Below are 23,666 nucleotides of genomic sequence, written 5' to 3' on the forward strand. Positions count from 1 at the left end.
TGAAGTATAACCACACAGTGAAAAGAAATAAAGGACAAGCCGAGCATGGTGGCACAGGCCTTTAATCCCAGCACTCGGGAGGCAGAGGCAGGCAGATTTCTGAGTTTGAGGCCAGCCTGGTCTACAAAGTGAGTTCCGGGACAGCCAGGGCTATACAGAGAAACCCTGTCTCGGCAAAAAAAAAAAAAAAAAAAAAAAAAAGAAAGAAATGTAGGACAATATATGCGGGAACCTCAGAGAAGAGCACCCCAAAGCTGCACAACGAGAAACAAGACACACAACACAGCAAGGTCCTATCTGAGAGTCTACACAGGGACAGGGCAGCCACGGGACCTGGGACTGGACGCAATGGCGATGAGCCCCAGAGAGATCAGGGTGACAAGCAGTTCGGAGTTGACAAGACAGAGATGATCAAGACACAATTCTCAAGGCTGAAGAGATGGCTCAACACTGACTGCTCTTCCAGAGGTCCTGAGTTCAATTCCCAGCAACCACATGGTGGCTCACAACCATCTGTAATGGGAACTGATGCCCTCTTCTGGTGTGTCTGAAGTCAGCTACAGTGTACTCATATACATAAAATAGGTACCTAATACATAAAATAGGTAAATAATACATAAAATAGTTAAATAAATCTGAAAAACAAAAAAGCTTAAAAAAAGAAACAAACAATTCTCGGTGCTCAGAACTGACACACTGGTCACTCACTGAAAATGTTTCCTCTCGTTAGGTGGGGTGGTGCACGCTGTAACCCTAGCTAAAGCTGCGGCAGAAGGATCCCACAAGCTCGAGGCCAGTCTAGGATACAGCGAGTTGTGCTTAATAGCAGCCCGAGAAACAGAACCAGACTCTATCTCAAAGGGGAAACAAAAGTTAAAGGTTAATTTCACCTGACATGTCAGCAAACATAATCTTAGCACCGCTTTGAGTTCAGGCCAATCTGAGACACACAGTAAAACTCAGTCTTAAAACAACAACAAAAGTAAATCTAGGGTTAGGGTTAACCCTAGCTCTAATCTCTACCTGAATAATAACCAAGTATCAGAGGTGTGGAGTACCACTGTACTAGCTAGTTTTGTGTCAACTTGACACAGGCTGGCGTTATCACAGAGAAAGGAGCTTCAGTTGAGGAAATGCCTCCATGAAATTCAGCTGCAAGGCTTTTCTCAATTAGTGATCAAGCAGGGAGGGCCCCTTTTGGGTGGTGCCATCTCTGGGTTGGTAGTCTTGGTTCTATAAGAGAGCAGGCTAAGCTGGACATGGTGGTGCATGCCTTTAATCCCAGCACTCGGGAGGCAGAGGCAGGTGGATTTCTGAGTTCAAGGCCAGCCTGGTCTACAAAGTGAGTTCCAGGACAGCCAGGGCTATACAGAGAAATTGGGGGGGGCGGGGGGGGGGACAGGCTGAGCAAGCCAGGGGAAGCAAGCCAATAAAGAACATCCCTCCATGGCCTCTGCATCAGCTCCTGCTTTCTGACCTGCTTGAGTTCCAGTCCTGACATCCTTGGTGATGAACAGCAATGTGGAAGTGTAAGCTGAATAAACCCTTTCCTCCCCAACTTGCTTCTTGGTCATGATGTTTTGTCCAGGAATAGAAACCCTGACTAAGACAACCCCACACCAAAGCAACTGAGGGCTGGGTCTCAGCAAGACACCCCACGCCCCAGACTCCTGGCCCCCAGGACTAGAGCTGCTGAACATTCAAGAAACGTGTACATGGAGCATTGTGCATACAGCAGCAGTCAGAGTCTTCCAACATATGTGAAGTTAAAGTAAAACCCTGTGGCCACAATGACTGACCAGCTACTAAGGGGGAGGGGGGGTTGAGATAGGAGCTAAAGGAGGTCTAAAATCAGGCTATGTAGGGCCACACTCCCTCCCCAGGTGTGTCAAGGGCACTCAGACCCTTTAGTCCTTGTACCTGATGTCCCTCAGCTGTGGAAGCCATTGGCCACCCATGCTCCAGCCCACAGAGTGTCTCCTTGGAACCTCAGGGCATTCAACACTATATTGTGTCCATCACAATTTGGGGTGGTCCAAGACAGTCTACCCAAAGATCACATCTCATGGCTCAACTGAGCTATAGCCCTCTCTCCCTCCCCTCCTCCACCCCTCCCCCTAGGCCCAAGGAAACCAAACAGGAACACCACTACCAAGCCAAACAAAAGTCACCAGGCCCATATTACTGCCCACTGCCTGCCAGATCCAGCAAGAAAGACCATAGAGCCAAATCCCTTCCAGAGAGGCATGAGGTACCCAGTTCTACCCCAGGAGGGAAGGTTCCCCTCATCTCTGTTCCCTGCCGCTGGCACAGGAGACTTCCCACACTGCACTAGAATAATACTTGGTCCAGTGCCCATAGCACAGTAGGACACCAAGGCTGTGGTGCACCACCCTATGCCCAAAGGGGCCATCCTCTGCAACAGCACTACCAGCCAACTAGGCCTCCCGCGGCAGCAGCCACAGCCAAAGCTATGGAAGGCAGTAGCCACTGCCCCAGGTCCTGAAAATCCACACCCAGCCAGCCGTGACAGATAGATGAGGCACCCAACATTCCCACAAGGACTCGACCAGACAAGAACATCACACCCCCAAAATGCCAAGCACCAGACTGAAGTCTATACAAGCACCATGATACCTCACAAGATCCCGAAAGGCACAGCTATCCCCCATGTCACAGATGGAAAAACTGAGACTGTCAGCAGAAGACAGACCTGCCCCTGGAGCAAAACGGCAGAGTCACTAGCCACTGGAGTCGCTGTCCTTTGGTGTTTCCCCAGGCCCTGCTGCACCTGCATGACCATTCAGAAGCAGAGACTGTATGTAACCCTGGGCCCTGACTTTCTCAAACAGCATCTGCAGAGGTGCCAGACATGTCTTCTCCAGACTTGGAACTTTCTGGAACATTCCATGAGACATTTGCCCAGATCACAAGGGGAGAAAAAAAAGATACTTTGAGATAAAAGTCACAGGTCATATTAAAAAAAAAAAAAAAAAAGGAGGAGGAGGAAGAGGAAGAAGAGGAAGAAGAGGAGACAGCTTACCCCAACAAGAAGGCTCTGGCCCACATGGCTGCAGTTTTCTGACTTCACGTAAATGCTGCTGTCCAGCTACCTTTGCTCGGAGCATCTGGCAGTGTGCTCAACCCCAGTCCCAGGCCTAGGCTCACTGCCTGGCTTCCTGAGTCTGGGACACCCCTGAACACACCTCGACTACCACCCTTAGCCACCTCTCCCTGCAGAGGAAGAAAGGTGTTAAAGAATTCACTGGGGAGAAGACAGGTAAGGAAGTCGCACCCTCCTGGGCCCTGGGTGCCTCTCCTTCCCCTGGGGTGGCAGGAGTGAGCTGTTGGTAAGGGCGAGCACCACAGAAGGAAAGAGAGCTAAGCCAGCGGCAGCTACCCTAAGGCGGTGTCTGTACTCCTGGACCCAGCTGGTTCAGCTGTGCCTCAACATGTCCTCTTTGGGACTTTCCACTCTGAGCACCCATCGGTTACTTCCCTCGGGTGCCTAGTATGACCTCTGTGCACCGGCCCCTGACCTCAGGAGCCCTAGGTGGCCCTAACCTAGGGTTCATGCCTCATCCACACCTTTTGGGCCTCATCAGCCTCTCTGACACTTGGGAGTCCGATAGTCCCTCAGGGCATTCACAGTGGCGACCTGTCCAATGCTCTGGCCCTTCACATGCTCAAATGCAAGTGAATTCCTGAAGTCAGGGGAAAGCCCATGACAAACCCAGATTCTGGTTCCTCGTGTGAAAGGCACCCCAACGCCACATGGCTGAGTCACCTCCAACCGACCCGGGGCACAGTCATGTCATTCTCCACCCTGTCCTGTTACCATCACGGGCTCCAGCTCCACCCCACCTCCAGCTCTGCTCTTACACCAGGGAGTTGTAAGGAATCAGAATCCCAGAGCCCTGGCCCTAGCATCCGCCAGCAGTGGGTGCCCACTCTGGACTTCCTCCCCTGCCCCTGGCCTCCTGTCTCTGTAGAATGGCGCGATGATGCCTATCAGAGGGAGGAGACCCGAAGCTAGCTAGCTTTGTCCTTAGTGGGATGCAAGGCCATCCACAGCTCAGAATAACTTCACTGTGGGATCAAGACAGTGAAGACAGGAATTGCTTCCACTGCCACTCAATGCAAGGAACGTACCTAGGATGCCCCACACAGGATAACCTAGAAGGCTGAGGCGGGAAGGACCCAGGCTTATGAGCTGCGTGACTTCAGGGGAGGTACTAAACCTCTCTGAGCCTGTGTCTCATGCATAAAGAGGGGATGATGATAGCACTGGAGAGGGTTTGGAGGTTAAATAAGCTATCATTAACTGCACTGTGGGTGCTATTAAAACCCTGTTGCTACTATCATGCCTGTCATTGTCTCCACTCCTGGTGACTTCAGAGCCGACCATGGGACAAAGCCAAGTCCAACCGAGCACACAACCCTGTGCAGATGGACGGTGGTGGCACCCACATACACAACCACCAGGCCCACAAAGGCCCCGAAACAGCGCCTCCTCTGCCTGGAGGAGACACATGTCGGAGCCAAAGAATAAAAACAAGTAACAATTATCGGGCAGGCATCCATCCGTAATTACGACTCTGATGTAATTAGGCACCCCACTAACTTCATTACTTATTTATTTACGGGATTGCTTATTTGATTTACGGGCCTTCTTCCCCTGAAAAGTCGTCTTAGCCGACACCCCCTCAGGCAAGGAAGGGGGGTGTTGTAAAGGGCGGGGAGGCCCTCCTCTGCCCACCACCATCCTTTCCTGGGCTTCTGAGTAGCCGGCCCCTACCTTGCCCCACAACAGCTCCCCAGAACTCTTCTGTGATTTTCCTCAAGATAACAGGCTCGATGAGGGCAGCCCCTTGGCAGACCACGGCTTGACACTCACTTCACAGTACTGGGTGCCAGAGGACAGGGCTTCACCCGGAGGCCCGGGCTCTCCTCCACACCCTTGGCTCTGAAGCAAAGGAAACCCCGGAGGGAAGGCTGAGTTCTGGCCCTGCCTGGCCATCAATTCTTGGCACGACCCTCCAGCTCAGCTCAGCTCAGCTCAGCTCAGCTCAGCAAACGCATCCTTGTAACACCCGGAGTCAGAACTTTCTGACACAGAGGAGAAAGTGTGCAAGCTGTAGTTCTGACTGCCAATTATTCTCCTGTGGGAGAAATCACCTGGACTCTCTATGCCTCAGTTTACTCCTCTGTTAACTGGAAATGTTCAGAACAGCCACCGCTTGGTAACCCTGGAAGCCACTACTCAACAACACACCACGGCCCTGGTCTATGTTGTGAGACAAGAAAAACTTAAGTCATCGCCTGGGACTACAAAGAAACGACAGAGCCAGTGCTGGCAGGTGCGTGACTGTCTCACCCATCCAAGCTTTCCACCAGCTGGCCAGACAGGGAATCAAAACGCAGCCAATGTTGAAGTGTCATCGAAAACACGACAGAACTCACTCGGGTGGCCAATGGAGCAGACCCGACAGTCTCAAGTGCAGGCGCAGAAACAGAGCTACAGCCGCAAGCCCATACCCTGCTGGTGGGAACAAAGTGAGACAGTGCTTCGTCCAACAGCCCAATGGCTCCTCCACACTTACCACACACCTCGCAACCCACTCCAACAAGAAATGCACCCAGGAGAAACAGAACCACATTCACAGAGACTCAAGCAGCAAGGAATGGTCCAAGGGAGCTTTCTTCGAGCCACGGCTGGGAGGGCCAGATCAGCGAGCGGCTGGACACTACAAGATGGAACCACCCTTGGCAAGAAGAGAACGGGAGCAGAAAGTGTGAGAAACAAGAGCAGACCAGAATCAACACGTGTGAGGAACGAAGCTAGGCACACTCTGTGCAAGAATGCGTATTTACATGTGTGTGTGTGTGTGTGTGTGTGTGTGTGTGTGTATGCATGCGCGTGCCCACTTCATTTCCCAACTTCTCCATGAGGATTCTGGATTCTCCTGATGTAAGAGCACCAGGTAGGACTGGTCTGACTCAAAGTCACATTTGTGCCTTTCTTACTAAGTCATTTCTATCAAGTGACTTTTGCTCCTCTCCCTCATTTGCTCTACAAAAGCAAGGTTAGAAAAACCAGAAAACAAGCCGGGCGTGGTGGCGCACGCCTTTAATCCCAGCACTCGGGAGGCAGAGGCAGGCGGATTTCTGAGTTCGAGGCCAGCCTGGTCTACAGAGTGAGTTCCAGGACAGCCAGGGCTATACAGAGAAACCCGGTCTCGAAAATCCAAAAAAAGAAAAAAAAAAAAGAAAAACCAGAAAACGATACTGGCCTGGTGTGGTTCAAGCCTTCAATCCCAGCACTCAGGAGGCAGAGGCAGGTGGATCTCTGAGAGTTCAAGGCCAGCCTGGTCTATAGACTATGCTGTTCCAGGACAGCCGTGGCTTGTCACACAGAGAAACTCTATCTCCAAAAAAATAAAACAAACAAAACACCAGGAAATGGAGCTGGCAAAATGTATCAGAGAGGAAAGGAGCTTGCGGCAAAAGCCTGACCACCCGATTTCGATCCTGGGAAAAAGAGAACTGACTCCCACAAGCTGTCCTCTAACTGGACACACACACACACTCACAAGTAATATCAAGATATTTTTAAGCCTTAAAATAAACCAAGGTGAATGCACTGGCTGCAGGTCCTGGTATACAGCAGGAACCCTATTATTGCCACCTCGAAATGATGGAAGGACAAAGCCCAGTGTGGGCAGAATATGCTGGGATCCTTAACCCTGGCAAAGGCAACAGGCAGGACTAAGTAGATGCCTCCAGGTCCCCCAGGATGAAGCCAGGGAGTCTGAGTGATGTCCATCTAAGGCAGGACAAAGGTCTGATTCCACGGGAAACTTCTCTCTCCCTCTCAGGCGACAGGAAGCATAGAAGCCTGTGAGAAAGGCTCCCGGCTCACCCTGAGGGTCACATCAGGCCAGCATCAGACCTGGAACAGGACATGGGAGGGCGGTGGGCACCTGGGGTGCCCTCTGCCCCAGCCACACTCACCGGAGGACAACAAGGTCAGGCAACAATCGCCCTGATGACAGAAGAGGACGGCCAGCAGGAGAAGCTGCAGGGTTGGGGTAACCCTGCCACCTCCCACGGGCCCACTGCTGGCTGGCCCTTGAGCCCCAGTGAGCAAAGGGGAGGCGTGCATAGAACTAGCAGGAGGGGGGGTCCCCCGGGCCCGATTAGCAGGGCAGCTGCAGGCAGGCAGCTCAGCTGTCACACTCCGCCATCACAGGCACCATTAATTGCTGTCATTTGAGGGTGGCCCTGGGGGAAGAAGGGAAAAGGAGGGGAGGGAGGGCAGAGGCGGAGGGGAGGGGAGGGGAGAGGAGGGCAGGGCAGGGAAGGAAGGCAGGAGTCTGGCCAGGCTCAGCACTCAGAGCTGGGAAGGAGCCAAAGGATGAAGGATCCTGACCCAGAGAAAAGGGGGGCGGGGATCTTGTGCTCTGCCTAACCGTGGTATTTACAGCCAGGGTTAGAGGACAAAACCCAAGCTGTTCTCCAGGTGGGAAACAGAGCCCAGAGTGTGAGCCTCCCTTGCTGACCAGAGCCCCAAATCTGCCCACTGAGCCCTGGGCACTCACCTGCCTATCTTGACCACACTCTTTGACCACTCTGTTCCCAAACCAGCCTCCCCCCCCCCATTACCAGCCTCTCTCTATCTTCCAGCACATCTCTCAGCTGGGGCTCAGGTAAACACCACCTCCCACCCAAGCCTAAAACTCCAGTGGCCCTCCCCTAGAAAAGCCCAGAGCCCCCTCTTCCCACTGCAAGGTCAGAACAACATGGCTGGGCCCACCACAGAACCCCAAGCCCTCATCAGTGCAGAGCGGTGTGGGGACCTCATGTCACTTCCCAGCCTCACTGCCCGAATCTGTAATTCGGGGACAGTGACATGGCACTTTCGGAGTGCTCTGGAGATCAAATAAGGTCATCCCACAAAGTGGTCAGGGACCTGAGGGTGTGTGCAGGTGACCGGCTTGTTACACAGACTTCTGTTCCCTCTCCCCCAGCGGACTTTCCCAAGGCACAAGGATCTCCAAAAGGCCTTGTGGCCCTCTGCCCAAGGGGATGGGGCTCAGGGCATCCCCAGTCTGTTCCTGCTGTTCCCAGACAGCCTTGTCTTGGCTGAGGAGCTGCCTGGGTCCCTGGCTCCCGGCCCTCCCCCTCTGTCTGCTTCCCTCTTCCCACAGGCATGATGGATCGCCCCAGTGGAGGAAGCTAAGTGCTTGCAGACAAAAAGCCCTTTTATCGTCCTCGGGTGGGCCACTGGCGTGACAGGCAGATAAGTCAGGCTGAGGTGGCTCCCCATTAGGCGAGATGCGGATGGATGGGGGTGGGGGGGGCCAGCAACCAAGCAGTTCTTTCCACTCTCAAAGACCCAGTGGGCAGCCCCACCCCCACAGACTCCTACCCACCCCCTTCCCGCCTCAGATGAAACCACAGCCTATGGCTACAAGAAGTGTCTCCGTTTGGTGGAGTGTTTGCCTAGCATGCAGTGTTCGCCCTCCATACCACACAGACCGGGTGCGGTGGCACACACATCAAATTGCACACAGACAGCGGAATCAAAAGAACCATAAGTTCAGTGCCAGCCTGGAAGAAGAGAGGAGAGAACCACAGCCCCGCTGGCCAGGGCTGGGGGGGGTGGGGAGAGTGGGGAGTATTTACACATTCCTCCCCTCCTGACTATTGGGGCTCAAAACAAAGAGAGGAGTCCCAGCCAGCTAGCCCGTGGAAGACTGGACCTTTGCAGAGGTGTGTGTGCCCTCTGCCTAGATAGCCCTCCCCCCCCCACACACACACACACACCAACCTTCTCTGACCTCAATCCAACGCCATCTTCTTTATTTTCCGTGTATGTGTATTTGCCTGCATGTCTGTGTCTATACCACATGTGTGACTGGTGTGTGTGGAAGCCTGAAGAAGGAGTCAGGTGCCCCTGGAACTAGAGCTAGCAATGGTGTTGAGCTGCCCTGAGGGTCTAGGAAACAAAGTTGGCCAGGTCCTCCAAAAGAGCACCACTGAGCCATCACTCCATCCTCAAATGCCATTTTTCCACGAGACTCCATATGAAGCTATGCCTCATCTTGCACACGTATCCGTAACTGTTCTCGGCTGGCCTCATGCTTCACTCAACGGTCCCTCACATCAGGCTTGCCAACTGCTGGCTGTGTGCTCACTGAGGACAGGACACTTGTTCCAGCTTGTTGGCATGCTCTCTCAGTCACCTACTGCTCAACCTACACACAGTAGGTGCTTCAGAAAGAAGTCAAGAGTTCAAGGAGACAGGCCTGTCGTCCCAGTGGCAGGAGGAACTCAAGCTCAAAGCCTAACCGGATCTATGAAGTAGTTCGAGACCATCCAGGGCAACTTAAGTGAGACCCTGTCTCAATATAAAAGAGAGACAGAGACAGAGACAAAAGCTGGAGGCGTGGCTCAGTGGTTAGTGCTTGTCTAGCGCCTGGGAGGTTTAGATTTTATCCCCACTACCACAAAAGAAAGGAAATGACAAACAACTAACCCATTAATAGATAAAGAACTCTCCCAAGATCGTGGAGGGAAGGGGGCGGGGAGGAGGAGTCACAGTCCCCAGCTGCTCCCCGCCATGCCTAGGCAACTCTGAGGTAACAAGCACCACTCCACGCCTGCCAGACAGCCTCTGCCTCCCCAACACTCCGCACCACCTTCCAAAGATCCAAGCAGCATGGACCCCCACACACACCCAAGACAGCAAGTAGAAATAAGAGATGAACCTACCACGAACTTCCACCACGAGGCTGTGTTCCTCAAAGACTCAGGAGCACTGTGGGGGGGAAAATGGAGGTCTTATTGCAGCTTCTCATATGGACAAGGACTTCCCACAGTGACCCCCATGAGGGAGGCACCTTAACACACATCACAGAGCGGTAGACCGAGGCTCAGGCAACCCAAACTCGTGCATTATGAAGGGACAGAGTTTTCAACCTCAACCCCATTCGGGTCCAAGAAGCCCACACCCAGACAGGGACCACCTTAGAAGACCACATGACCATGACTCTGCCTCAGCCAACTCCCCCTAGGACCCCAAAACCAAGCAAGTGAATCGGCACCTGTCAGGCAGGTCCATTTACCACCTAGACTCCCAACTCCCTAAGAGTGCCTGGTAACACAGGGATGTCATACCACAGACACAGGGGGCTGAGGCAGAAAGATCATGAGTTCAAGGCCAGCCAACTACACAGAGCTCAAGGTCAGCCTGAGCAACTTCATGACATCCTGTCTAAAAATAAAATGTAAAAAGAAGGGTGAGGGTGGTAGGGTGGCGAAGTGGCAGAACCCCTGCCCAGCATGTATGGGGGCCTTAGGTTCAGTTCCCTGGTGCTGTCAAGTCAAAAGACACAAAAGTCCTTAGCCAAGTCACCATGCAAAGCTGGAGGCAGCAGAGAACCTGGATCTGAAATGCAGCACAGTAACGCCCCAAAGGGGACAATGGCCATTGATTGGCCCAGGGCAACACTTCCAGAGTGCAGATTAAGTCTGGAGCCACAACAACTGCCCGTCAGGGTGGCTGAAATTAAGAGACAATGTCAAGTGTACCAGAAGCAACTGGAACTCACAGGCGCTGCCGAAGCAAACATGATGGAATCTGTACACAACCAAGTAGGTGTCTGCTGTGTGACCTGCACCCACAGGCTCATGCTCAGAGAGGCTCATAATCCTCCTGCCTCAGCCTCCCCAAAGGCTAAAACTACAACCCTACAACCTCCACTCAACATCCATTCGTTCTTTACTGTGTGGCAAAACAATGATGTGCTGGAGACAAAGCGCAGTGGACAGCGTACCTCCTGACCTTACTCGGTCCTCCCTGAGAAACAAGCTGAACCCCAAAGCCATCTCCAAGACACTTCCCAATGCACCAACATCTCAGCCCCAAACCATGTTAGAACCCCAAAGATAAGAGACCAAGGAAGAAGGTGGAGGTGTGGCATGCTTAGGCACAGCAGCCCAGGGGCCCAGCTGTGCAATTTGGAAGCCAGAAGCCACCCCTCTCTGTTCATGTCACATCTCTGAAATGTTCACAGTGGTAGAAACAACCTCAACCTCATAGACATGCCAGTATTGAGTATATAAGGAGTATGAACGTGCATCCTGCGTGCTCCCGTGACTGCTGGCTGGCACTGCCAAGACTCAATCCAGAGCTGGCAGCCCAGCTCCGAGCCCTACACTCCCACACTGCCTGCCCTGGCAGGCCCCTTAAACCCCAGGCTTGAAGGGGCAGCTGCCGGCGACTCACAGGAGACTGTGCAGTTGCTTCTTTCTGCCCTGTGTCCTCCTTATGCCTTTGTTTGCCATGATGCCCCAGGGCTTGGCACTGGGTCCTGCCATCTGCAGCAACTCCAGAGACAGGCCCTGTGGGAAGCTGGAGTGGGGAGGACGGGCATGGCTCCCGGAAGCTTCGGCAGCCAGCCACCTGCAGCTTGTCTGTGATGGGTCAGGCAACTCCAGTCCTTGAAGGCGGGTGCCCTCCCTCCCTGGGCCCTACCCTGGGAGGTCAGCTGGGAAACAAGGCCATCATCCCCTCAGACCCTCACTGCCTGGGACTTCTTCAATGCAGTGCCTGGGTGCGTACGCGATCAGTAGGGGCCACTTGTGATGAACAGCAGTCAGGCCTGAGGGAGGTGTTCCCCACTTAGGGAGTTTCCGCAGAACTGCTAAGGGAGAAGACTGCCATGCTGGCAGAAACTGGCAGGAACACACATAGGAGACATAGGGATAGTTGGTGTCCCATGCAAGGCACTGGACAGAGCAGGCATGGCCACCCACGCAGGGACATCTGGTGGGATTCAGCCTGAGCAGCAAGGCCTTCAGTCAGAGCTTGGCTGGGGAAGAACAAGGTCCCATGCCACTGGAGAACAGTTAGAAGGGGTGAGAACCACACAAGGTATAGGGGACAACAGGGAATGCCACCAAGCAGACAGCAGATGGGTGACCCTGAAGGACCCGAAGGAGGGCATCTCACATGGATCCCCACAAAGCCAACAGAGGGCTAGAGCAACTCTACCCACCATGGGCTAGGAGCAGGCCTGTGGGCAGCTCAGAAAAGAGACAAAGGGGTGGCCTGGTAACCCCAGCCCCTCATTTAGTGCTGACAGTTACCTGTGGTGGCTAGCGCAGCTTCTCAGGTAGGAGGCTGAAGCTGGACGACCAGGGAGCCTACACACACACACACACACACACACACACACATACCCTCCCCCATACAGTAGAACCTGGGCCCAGGGCTACTGAGGCACTAGGATGGGTGCAGCTCATACACAGGCCTTGTCCTACGTTTTATTGTCAATGTGACACATCCTAGAATCACCTACAAGAAGTAACCTCTAGTGAAGAATTGCTTCTATCAGACTGGCCTGTGGCCATGTTTGTGAGAGACTGCCCTGACTAAAGCCTGATGTGGGTAGGCCGGGCACACAGTGGGTGGCACCATTCCCTAGGCAGTTGAGCCTGGACAGTCTAAGAAAGCTAAGCTAGACAAGCAAGACCAAGTGAGACCCAGCAAGCAGCATTTCTTGTGGATTTTGCTTCAGTTCCTGATTGAATTATTGTCCTGATTTCCCTCAGTGATGGACTGTGATCCAAAAAGTTTAAGTAGAAATAAACTCTTTCTTCTACAAGTTGATTTTAGTATAAGTGCTTTATCATAACCAAAGAGATGACAGGCTTACACGTGCGTGCATGCACACACACACATACATACATGAGCACACACTCACACAACCCAGACAGACAGACAACAGCTGGTTCCCATGTGCAATACTCCTAGCAGGTGGCCTTGCCCTCCTGCCATGGGGAGCACTCTCCTGCCACAGGGAGCACTCCCTGGGTTCCTGTCTGCTCAAGTGCACACACACGGCAAGCCTCCAGCACTCTCCCTTGCTCTCACTCATTCCCTCCACCATCAGTAATGTCACACACACACACACACACACACACACACACACACACACGCACACACACATGCTGTTGGCCTGTTTGGCTTGCAGCCACTCTGGTTCCCCTTCACAGGCACTCTGCTCAGAAGCACACATGTGGCACGCATGCACACGCCTCCATCCTGCCCCGCCCATCCCCTGTGCACACTTGGCAAGCTGTGCCTGCACATCCACGGCTCCTTTCACCCAGTGCTCCCTTGCCAGTTCCCTACTCAGCGGACACACTGGGTGTGCGGTGCCCCTCCTTCCCAGCCCCCCCCTCCTGGGCCGGGAGGAAGCTCCAAGGGCCCCTCCTGCCCCTGAGGTTTAGAAGGCAGTTCCCAGCAACACAGCTGGGGGGAGGGGACACTTTCCAAGGCACCTCTCCCAGGCCTCAGGCAGCGCTGTCTTCAAAGGAAGACCCACTGGCTGAACCTCCAACTTGCTCCCCGCCCCCTCATCCCATCCCTGCCTTCCTAGGAATGTGACAACCACCAACCTCTTTCTCCTCTGGGGAACTACCCGATTGTCCCCTGGCCCAGCTCAGAAACAAGTTACAGGAGGACAAGAGGTTGTCCCTGAGAACAATAGGCCATCCAAAAGGGACTGAACCCCTAACTCCAGGCCAGATTGAGAGAGAGACAGAGACAGAGAGACAGAGACATGTGGCCATAAACACAGAAAGGTCAGACCTTAGACTGACATGACACAGCCACACCCCCCACAGGCCACCAGGAGAAGCAGCCCTAGGAACTCTCAGCGATCCTGCAATGGGGGAGGGGCTGCAGTAAGGGGCTCAAGACCAAGGACCAGCTAGCTATGAAGGCCCGGGTCAGGAGCTTCTGCAGGGCCTGCAGAAGGCGTGGCACAAGGGGACAAGGAGCACCAACCTGCTCTCACTTTTAGGGGTTACAGGCATGAGGTGACAGGGCTAGCCTGCAGACCCAGGGCAGTCTCTGGACCTGAAGCAGAGCCCTCTCAAGACCCCATCTGTCCCCTTCCACAGAAAGAGCTAAACAGTCTCTGGACCTAAGGCATGCGCCTGCTACAGGAGCCAAACCTAGCTCTGTGCTCCTCAAGGGCCCAGCCATGCCAGGCCTGTGCCACCCAGTTCCTATGCCCAGGACAGATGACAGAAACTATCTACTGGTGACGACCTCAGGGGGCACACGGCACAAATGTCCATTTCCTGCCAACCTCCTCCTGGCTAGCAGTCATTTCCCTCCATAGAACAGATGACCCTTGGTCCCCAGGTAAAAGAAGTATGGATGGGCAGAGACCTTGGAACCCAATCACAAGGAAGACCCAGACCCTGCCCTGCAGCCCACACTCCAAAACAGGCCACCATTGCCCCTGTGTCTGGAGCAAGGCAGCTGGCATTCAGTTCCCACTTAGAACCCTCCACCACTTCCACACAGCCCCCAACAGATACCTGGAGAAGTAACACTGCTCACCGGGAGCTATCTTCCCCTACATGAACTCCCCACAGCTCTATATAACCACGAAACCAACTGCAGGAACATCAAGAGAGGCAATATTCTAGAGAAGCCCTTAACTAGACACAGATCTAGTCCGGCCCTCAACGTGCACACACCACACCCCGTCCCAACCCCATGCCAATCCTATATAAATGGCTGTCTGAGGACTTGGACTAACACAGCCCAGCTGCCCAAAGCTGGAGTGGCCAGATCCCCAAAGCTCTGTGGGACCTGGGGGATTCCCCCACCCTCCCAGGATAGCCAGGCCGGGTACATCTTTCCACACCAGGTAAACAGGAAGCCTACCCTGTCCCCCAGGGGCCTGTGTCACTGTGGGAGCCAACAACTGAGACAGTCAAGCAAAGGAGGCCGCTCCACCGCCCTTCCATTTAGAAGCCGCGGGGACATTTTATTTTCCTTCTCAAGTGACAGCCGAGACGCCCGCCCTCAGCGGCTCTCCTTGAAGCTGCAGAGAAGCAATCACAGGGAGGCCACCAAGGTCTCAGCTCCAGCAGCTCGGCTGCCACGGCCACGGCAGGAGGCGGATAGCAGCCGCCTCACCCCTGCAGCCCTCCCAGGAGCAGGGCAGGGGCTGTGAAACCAAGGCCAAGAGGGCTGGTAGCACAAGGGTGGGATGGGGTGGAGGGGACACCGCATGACAGGGCCTTAGTGACAAGAGTGAGGGGACACCAAGAGAATCACAAGGTCAGGAGGGAAACTGAAAGCAGAGCTGCCCCCCAAGTGCACCTGCCTGCTCCCCAAGACATCAGGCCCCTTCAGTCTGGGTACAGTGATGGGGGGGGGGGGTGGCGAGCAGGGGGAGGAGCTGACATCATGGGAACAATACCCAGAGCCACCATGTGGGCTTTGTACCAGCCACTGTAATGTCTCCTCAACCCTATGAGGAAAGTGCCAGTCTTCCTGACTCCACAAATGGATTAAAAACCCCCAGCCCCAGAACCACAGGGACAGGGAGAACTGGGGGATGGGGAGCGATATTCCATCCTCACTAGGGACTTGGGAACCTGGCCCTCCACCTATACACGTGGCTGCTCTGACGAGCCATCTAGCTTCTCACCCAGAACAGGATGGGGATGGGGTGGGGAGGAGGGGAGGGACCATCTACACAAGGCAGAACCAGAGGGAGCAATTAGAGGCCGAGGCCAGGATGAAGCCGCATCGACCGCCTTCCCAGGGAAAGGGCCTCTCTGTGGTCAGAGGCAGTCTGGCTCACAGCCAAGCACAGGGCCAGGCCAGGACAAACCGGGCCGGGAGCCCACAGAGGCCCAGGCAACCCGAGACGCCATCTGCTATCCACCTGTCCGTCAGCCATCACGCACATGGGTCCAGCCCCATGCAAACCTTCACTCCCAACAAGTGCCGCTCTGGTATTATTACTACTATTGTTACTAGTTTTGTTTTTCCGAGCAGCTAGGGGTAGGGTAGAAGAACCTAGGCCCCCAGGCATGTCAGAGCAAGCACCCTACCACTAAGCTACTACATGGCCAGCACATTTTACCACGTTCCACGCCGGGTGAGGGGGAACGACACAGGAAAAAGGGCCAAGGCCCCACACAGAGGACTTAACCTTCCCAGCTGTCTCTGTGTATTCCTGGCCTGGGGAACAAGGTGGGACAGAGACCAGGAGAGCAGATTGGGGGTGCTGCCCTTGGGGCCCATCTGCAGAGAGGACATAGCATGACTGCTCACAGACCTGGGTCGGAAAACGGCCAACAATCCCCACCAAGCTTGCTCTAGGAGGCTCATTCCAGTGCCTAGGCAAAGTCAGGCTTCCTGCAGAGGGCCCCAGTCTCAGCCCATGGAAGAGGAACAGGCTACTAGAGGCTGAATGTGCTGGGCCAGGGGCTGCGGCAGAGATCAGGGCCACGATCGATCTCCAGAATGCAATTAATTGCCTGGGTCAAGAGGCGGATTAAAGAGATCTGTCACCTGGGGCTCAGGGGACAGTCAAGAGTCTCGAAACCAGAGATAGAAGAGGCAGCTGGCATGGAAGGGGTCATGTGGGAGGCAGACCCTTCCTACTCCCCATTCACAAAGTCCCCTGTGTGAGCTGACACTGCCTGCCACGGTTGTCTACCTCACAGTGCCCAGTGCAGATCCGGGGGAAAGTTCCTCCATATCCCTGCAGTAAGGATCAGCCCTAAGAGACTGGCTCGGCACGCTCTGCCCTGTTCTCACTGCAAGCTGGGCCTACCCTGAGTCACCTCCATGCGTCCACACTACCAAATGAGGTAACATCTCAGCACCCCTCCACCCTCCATACCACACCACAGCTTTGCCGCTCTGTGTTCTGAGATGTTGATCCCAGACTCTCTCTTGGGCTGATCATACAATCAGAGAAACTGAGGCTCAAGGAGGCCAAGGTGGGGGAGACACTATTCCTAGAGGCTCAGCATGTGTCTGGAAGCCAAGGTCACATGGGCTAAGGGGAAAGAGAGGCCCAGCACTCTGCATTCCAGGAGTGACCAGGAACGATGTACAGCCTGGTCCAGTTAGGTTTCTGCTTTGGGCTGTGACTCTCCCAGACCCACTGGGAGGCTGTGTGTCAGGTCCAAGGGACTCCAGATCCCAGGCACAAGCGAGGAAGCCTGCCCATCACAAGGACAGCCCGTCAAGCTCATCCCTGGCCAGCAAGATGGGCCTGGAGCCTTACAATCTGGAATCAATTCTTAATCTTAGGAGAGGGTGAGGCTCAAACTCAAATTCTACCGCTACCATTTTCTGGCTGGCCTGACATCCTGTCTCTCATCTTACAGTGCCACTAAACCACAAGGCTACAAGGTGCCGAGTCAGGTAGATTAATAAAGAAAATGTGGGTTGGAGAGATGGCTCAGCAGTTACGAGCACTGACTCTTTTTTCCTGAGGTCCTGAGTTCAATTCCCAGCAACCACATGGTGGCTTCTGTTATGAAACCTTCTGTTATGAAATCCAATGTCCTCTTCTGTTGTGTCTGAAGACAGCTACAGTGTACTCATACATAAAATAAAACCTTAAGCTTGAGGTTACTGCACTTGCCACCAAGGCTGAGGACTGGGCTTCAACCCTGGGACCCACATAGCTTTAAGAACTGATTCCCGCACGTGTCCTCTGTCTTCCACATACACACCATGGCCTATGTGTATGCCTCACTCTCCCAACAGACACAATAAATAAAATAAAGGTAATTTTCAAAATATCTGTTTACGGGTGTTTTGCCCGCACGTAGGTCTGTGTACCGCTGTGTGTGACAATATCTGTGGAAACCAAAAGAGGGTATTGGGTCCTTCCAATTGAAGCTACAGATGGCTGAAATGACCCACTATGTGGGTGCTGGGATTTGAACCCGAGTCCTCTGCAAGAGCAACAAATGCACTGAACCGCTAAGCATCTCTCTCTCCAGCCCCTCTAATAAATGCTCACTTAAAAATTAAAACAAACGAACAAAACCTTCATTAGTTTTTACATGTATTTATTGAGACAAAAATGTATGGAATAGTCATTACAAAGTAAACAAATCAATGGTGTTTGGTACACCCAAGGCTGGACAACCACTGCTACGTAGCTCCAGACTATTCTGCTGCCCTAAAGTGACCGCGTCCACAGCACTTAAGTCTTCTGAGTCCCCTCCCCACCGCTCCTCTGTTCTCCAGGGATCGGACTTTAACGGATGCGGATGCCTCCACCCCCAGCTCACACATGCCTTCCCTCCGGTGCTCCCTCTTTCATTCCAGGTCACTCTGGGTCGAGTTCCTAGAGGTAGAGGATGTGGTGTTTCACTCTGTTTTGTAGCTGAGTAATATTGGATTGTGTGGCCAGGTTAATGACATCGTTTTTTTTTTTTTTTAAAAGATTTATTTACATTCGGTTTGTGTGTTTGCGTGCTCTGCCTACAAGAACATAGATGGGTACATCACAGGCATACGGTGCCAACAGGTCAGAAGAAGGTATCAGATCTGCTGCAACTGGAGTTAAGAGGTGACTGTGGGCTGCCATGTGAGTGCTGGAAACCATGCCTAGGTCCTCAGGAAGAGCAGACAGTGCTTTCAACTGCTAAGCCACCTTTCCACTCGCATAATTACGTTTTCAAATGAGAAAAGGAAATGTGCTTTAAGTAACAGTGAGGGGCAGGGAAGATGGCTCTGTGGGCAAAGCGCTGACTTCTGAAGTGTGCAGACCTGAATTTGGACCCCCACCCCCTGAGGGCAGGTGTGCTGGCTTGCACCTGTAGCCTCACCAATGGTGGGATGGGAGGGAGAAACATCTGAGCCTCCCTGGCTGGCCAGCCTAGCCTACATCTGACAGCCCAGGCCCCAGTGAGAAACTGTGTGATGACTTGTATATGCCTGGCTCAGGGAGTGGCAGGATTAGAAGGTGTGGCCCAGCAGGGCGGTAGTGGCGCTCACCTTTAATCCTAGCACTTGGGAGGCAGAGGCAGCTGGATTTCTGAGTTCAAGGCCAGCTTGATCTACAGAGTAAGTTCCAGGACAACCAGGGCTACACAGAGAAACCCTGCGGGGGGGGGGGGGGGGGGGGGGGCTCAAGGTGTGTCCCAGTTGGAGTGGGTGTGGCCTTGTTAGAGTGGGTATGTCACTGTGGGTATGGGCTTTAAGACTCTCATCCTAGCTGCCTGGAAGTTAGTATTCTGCTAGCAGCCTTCAGATGAAGTCGTAGAACTCTCAGCTCCTCCTGCACCATACCTGCCTGGATGCTGCCATGCTTTCCCCCTGATAATAATGGACTGAACCTCTGAACCTGTAAGCCACCCCCAATTAAATGCTGTCTTTATAAGGATTGCTTTGGTCATGCAAAGTCATAAAGCAAGCCTAGCGCCTATAATGATGTCGCCTGTCTCTAGGGAAAGGCTTCTAGGTGGGTGAGGCAGTATGAGTGGGGGGCAGGGGGGGGGGCGGGACCCAGAGGTTAAAAAAAGCCTGGAGTCCCTCATCATCCTCTGGCAGGACTGCTCCAGGCCAGGAGACCTGGGCTGGCTTCTAATTTAGGGCCTGACCTTTGCAGTGACTGAGATAGAATAGAAAAATATTCTCCACCCACAGTGTGTGTAGTTTGGCTGCAGTCTCAACCTACAGTGGTGGTCTCATCACTCCTTTTACCCGTGAGAGACACAGCAGTGGAGTCTCCATGGCAATACCCTGACCCTAGATCTCCTAGAAACTGGTAGAAATGGTTGTAGCTTTGCCCAGGAGAGTCCCACACCATCCAAGTCCCCACGCCACACAAGCTTTGAATGACCTGGCCATTAAAGCTATCCTGCAGAGCAGGCACTGAAGTCAGAAGCCCTTTAGCAACAAAGCACACAGCTTCCCTTCCCTGAACTCTGTGCCCAGCCACTCCCACTTTGCACCAAAACTTCCAAACACCGACCGTCAAAGGCTGGGCTGCCGGGTACACACACTGGCCAAGTCCACTAACCTCCCTGGACCTCAGGTCTTCAGTCAAAACATGGGGACACAAGAACCGAGTATATAGGTAGATACAATGTAAGCTTCCTTAGCTGAACACAGCTATAGCCTTAGTTCACAGTGAAAAGTCCCGGATGCTGGCAAGGAAGCCCCAGGCCCCTCACAGGGCTAGCAGAAGGGAGGATAAAATCCCGCACTCCCTCCGCAGGCCAGGTGGCTCAGGGCCTACCCAGCTTTTATCTCAAAGGAGATAAGCTGCCTGCTCAAGTTCACGGTCTCGATCAAATGAACCCACTTAATCCCCGTAGGGCTCTGTGCAGAGAGGCTCCCAGAGCCTGCAGAGAAGGACTTCTGATGCCTGCTGGTGCAGAGGGGCCAAATGCCATCCCAGACTCCATATCCTGGGCAAGATCACTCACCTGAATCCCAAAGCTGCCCACGGCTCTTCTGTGAATATGATACTGGGGCCTGGGGGGGGGGACACAGGACCCAGGCTGACTGCTTCTCACTAAACTACCTGCCCCCCTCAGAATAATCCATGCCCACACACACACACACACACACTGAGATGCCAAGAGAGCAGGGAGAGAGGGCATCTGCATTGGCTGACACACACTGAAAACACAGAACCTACACAGATTGGACACCAGTAGATTCGGCCGTGTGTGGCTTCCCTGCCCTGAAAGATACAAAGAGCCATGGGAGGAGTACGCCCCATAGACACTGGGCAAAGTCTGTAGGTACTGCTGCCTGTCACAAAGGGGCAGGACAGGGGTTGCTCAGGCACCAGTGAGCAGAACTAAATATTCAGATGAAGGACCCAAAATGCCCATCCCAGGAATGTGAGCAGTGCCCAGCCTAAGCTCACCTAGGCTACATGAGACGCTGCCTCAAAACGTTAAGGAAAAGGTTTGCGATAGAGCATCCCCTTCCCAGTCCCCGAAAAACACAAGTTCCCTCTAAGAGGCTGAACTCATATGCTATGCTCAGATGGTCTGTTTCTAAGTTCCCTACCTACAGGAGACATTATCAGAAGCAAGGCAGCTCTCCCTCTGTCAGACAGCTGCCAAGGTTCACGCCCTGCCTGACAAAGGCATGCCTTGGCAGAATGGCCTCCTCCACAGAGGCAGGCACCTTCAGGGAGGGCCCCACACCTTTTTTTTTTTTTTGCTCCCCAGTGCATGCTGGGAAGATTTAATGGTCCCTTCCCATCATGATCCCAAGAAACAGCCTCTGCGACAGACACTACTCAAGAAATGACACCAACCCACAAGACACGGGTCTTGCTGCAGGTCTAAGGATGGGGACAACTGCTACATATAGGCAGTGGCTTGGTTCTAAATCTCCTAGTTCCACAAAGAAGCCAAGAAGAGGAACACTGCCTCATCCTGTTTTATACATAGGGAAACTGAGGCAGCGTGATTTAAACATGTCAAGGATATATAGATGGTGGTAGGAGGGGGGAGGGGGGTTGCAGGATTCCTAGAGTGCCCCTGGGGTCTGAAGCCTATCTTCCTGAGCATGGGAAACTCTAGGCTGGGTGACACATAAAGCTGTCACCGTTCGCCCACTGCTGACCTACAAACTGGCAGGACCGCATGGCTCACAGTGACAGCAGGCTGCAGCTTGCCTCCCGCAGAATGACAGAGACCTGTGAACTCGGCCAGGAGGACATGATAGGGACCAGCCCAGCAGGGAAACACACAGGCCAGAGGAAGCAGAAAGATGTGGGCGGAAAAGCCTGCACCCCACCTGGCTGGCCTGCAGTGAAGGAACCTAAAGGCAGTGTCCTGTGATCTTAACCAACATAGCTCTGTATATCTCCTTGCCTCCTGATCCAGGCTGATAGACACAACCCACTTCTGCCCTGCAGCCTCTGCACCCAACACACACACAAACACATACACACACACACACACACACACACATACACACACACACACACACACACACACACACACACACACACACACACACACACACGAGACATGACACTTGCATGGAAGGATCTCATTTCATTTAATTGCTGCTCCAGTTCCTGGCCACGGGCCCAGAGGCCTTGGGACAGGAGCCGGCAATTTCCGCCTTTCTCTGCAGCTGGGGAGTTGGCCTCTGGGCACTGCCTACAGCAGAGAACCCAGGGCACCTGCCCCTTGGAGACAAGGCCACGGCTGGGGGAGCCAGTGCATCCTGGAGAACCAACTGTAGTCTGTCACGGGATAAGCTAGGGTCACACTGTTCCCGGGCCATCCGCTAGGAACAGTTACACTAGCTTTGAAGGAATAAAAAACAAAGAGAGGACATGGGACCACAGACCTTCCTGCCTCCTTCAGCCTCCCTGGCTTCACCAGACTCCTTGCCAATGGAGGAGGAGTCCCTAGCAAGATGTAATTCTCTCCTGTTGTTCCACATCCGGTTCCCCAAATCCCAGGACATAACGACCACTGATGTCCTGGGTCTGAGACAACCACCATCTCTGTGGCTGTGTCCCCAGCTCTAGGTGAGCATGGCTCTGAGCGAGCTGCTTCTTTGGTTGTAACAAGGGACATGACCAGGCAACGGTCAAAACCATCTCCACCCTCCATCTGAGGATAAGAAACACAAGAGCCAAGCAAGAAGACACCGCGTAGCCGAGCTGGACCTCCCTGTAGCCAGGGACAAGGACACTGCTCCTCACCTCCTCCAGCCCCAGTCTCCGGCCTCTTTGTCATGAAGACCCTGTGCACACATTGGTGAGATCCCCCCAACAGTCACCTGGCTCCAGCTGACTCTCACCCTAAGTCTCATCTCCAGTCTTGGCTCCCCTTGGTCCTTTAACAAAGCATACAGCTTCCAAAACTCAGCATCATTTGGGGGCTGTTGTTCCCCTTTAAAGGACTCCAAAACAAGTACCTTAGAGCCTCAGGGGAACTCCCAGGGCCACACCCATGGACTCTGAGCTCTAGCACCTAATTTTGGGGTCCAAGTAACTCAGCCTCTCTGTTCCCACAAAGCACACAGGGCATGCCTGGCTCTGTCTCTCCTATGACATAGGCCCATCCCAAGGCACACAGTCTGGCCTTTTATGAGAATATGATTCAGGTAGAGACCATCACTGCAGACCTCCCCCTAGGTTAACAAATTAACTAGCAATCTGCATTCTTGACTAACTAACTCTTGGAGATTTGGGGGGTTGTTTTTCGGTCCAGTCATGAGGCTGATCAGGGGCACAGGAAGTTCCTCCCTATGGAGACCTGGACTTCTCCTCACCCCCATCTGCATAGCTGAGGCCAAGAACAATACAAGCACCAACAGAGCCTCCAGGTGTCACCAGGTCACAAAAGTCTGCAATGTATATATAGCTGGACAGCGGGGTGAGGCGCGTGTGGGGCTTCCAGAACGAGTAGCAGACAGGAATGAGGACTGGAGAGGCTGTGAGCCAGGGGAGGTGGGGTCTCACAGCCGCCCAAAGATACACCAGCCCTTGGACCACCAGGGAACCAGGGACCCCATGGCAGTATCAAAACGACAGAATGACAACAGCCGGTCAAGTTGACCCAGGGCCCTGTGAAACATTCCTGTTTCAAAGCCATTTCTGTCACCTTCTGGCCAGAAAACAGAGAAAGTGCTGGCCCTCTGGTGCCCAAGACCCTCCCAAAGCAGTAACTTATCAGCTTCCTTTGCCCGAGATCAACAATGCCCCGCCCCTTGCCAGCACCTTGCTCCTGGCTATACACACCTCAATGCTTCCCAAACCCCCAGAAGTCCTCTTCCAGCCCCTAGATGCCCAGACAAGGGACTCAAGGCACAGAGAGGG

At 53.6% G+C, this 23,666-nt stretch overlaps 1 protein-coding gene across 16 annotated transcripts in view; it reads right to left on the reverse strand.

Annotated features, from left to right (window-relative positions):
• The window catches only part of Ncor2 (nuclear receptor corepressor 2), a 162,907-nt gene that overhangs the window by 127,465 nt on the left and 11,776 nt on the right, over positions 1-23,666 (reverse strand). For 15 of the 16 annotated variants that reach the window (XM_085837191.1, XM_085837194.1, XM_085837187.1 and 12 more), the window contains exon 2: positions 9,778-9,823. The exons of the other annotated variant lie outside the window; for it this stretch is intronic. The gene's annotated coding sequence lies outside the window, so the exon portion shown is untranslated. The remainder of the gene's footprint in view (positions 1-9,777; positions 9,824-23,666) is intronic. 16 annotated transcript variants of the gene reach the window in all.

This window comes from Mus caroli, unplaced genomic scaffold, assembly GCF_978045245.1.
Source record: "Mus caroli unplaced genomic scaffold, Mus_caroli_1 scaffold_4, whole genome shotgun sequence".
Lineage (NCBI taxonomy): Eukaryota > Metazoa > Chordata > Mammalia > Rodentia > Muridae > Mus > Mus caroli.